The 1206-nt window shown below is 37.9% G+C and overlaps 1 protein-coding gene across 1 annotated transcript in view; it reads right to left on the bottom strand.

The window, feature by feature from the left end:
* LOC119588147 (twitchin-like) overlaps positions 1–1206 on the bottom strand; it is a gene marked incomplete in the record, with an annotated part of 124648 nt that overhangs the window by 113929 nt on the left and 9513 nt on the right.

The following is a 1206-nucleotide window of genomic DNA, read 5'->3' as shown; positions in this document are numbered from 1 at the left end:
GAGGCGACTTTTGAACACTAAAACTCGAACTCCAATAATAAGCAAAGGGTCTCGTGCTAGAGCCAACACCATGCACTGATCACTTACGGCTTTGATGCATTTCTTTCATTTGGGCGAAAATAATACAAACGGGTGATAATAGTCATAAAACAACTCTCCAGATTTATGGGAATTTACTGTTTTTTGTCTTGGAGATTTAGTGGAGGAGATGAAGAAAGTGTATTCTTGGCTCTGACTGATCTTCACGTGCGTGTGTGTTCATGTTTATTTTCAATGGCTGTCGATTTCTGTACACTCTTTGAAAACACACTGTACACACAAAATAATCCTGGGTACACCCAACACACATTTCAAACTAAGAAATCAATCATCAGCCTTCAATAGATGCGGTGCTTAACCCATGAAATTTGTATGGCAAAATGCCCTCAGAAAAATAACGCAATTAAATATATATGTGATTTGTAATATGTGGCATTTAATAAAATCTCTTCTGTAACAGAATAGAATTCACAGGATGACTTTCGATATACTTTAAACAAGTTTGAATTTAGAGCGTTATTTAAAATGTGATGTGCAAAAGAAAACTGATCATTATTTAGACAAAATATAGTCAAATCAGTATCAGATTTAACAGTTGCTATATTCATCTGAAATGATGGCGGGACATGGGAAGTATTTGCGGCGAAATGACTCAGTCCAGCGCGCTCATGGTTGGTCATGGGGCGCGGTGGCATTTCCTTGCAAGGGTGAAGGCAAGCACTATATAACTCCATCTTAAAAATACCACGCCTTCTTTGTGCAACCATGTCTTGATATCAGAGTATTTACAGGATGATCACTCTCGAAAATGGGGAATATTGAAATAGTAATGATAAGAAAAATGATTCATCCTTAAATACAGAGATAACGAAACATACGGTGAAAAGCACGTAATCTAGAAGTTAAACACAACACACATCAAACAACAAGAAATAAGAAAGTCACACTTACAATTTCTGAATCTGGGTACTGCGACAGGAGCGGAAGCAAAGAACATTACATTAAAGCTTAGCAAAGTTATTGTTTGTCTATGCTTTGGAAAAGGACACGGGTTTCACAGTGATGAGTAACAGAGGTGGAGTGTTGTGAGGGTGTGTGCTGGTTTGGAAAAAGCTCTACTACAGGTGATTAGCAGAGTCTCGTTGTCATTCAGGAACCCTTGCTTCT

Source organism: Penaeus monodon, chromosome 23 (assembly GCF_015228065.2).
Source record: "Penaeus monodon isolate SGIC_2016 chromosome 23, NSTDA_Pmon_1, whole genome shotgun sequence".
Taxonomy (NCBI): domain Eukaryota; kingdom Metazoa; phylum Arthropoda; class Malacostraca; order Decapoda; family Penaeidae; genus Penaeus; species Penaeus monodon.
This window is presented reverse-complemented; position numbering and strand designations above follow the sequence as displayed.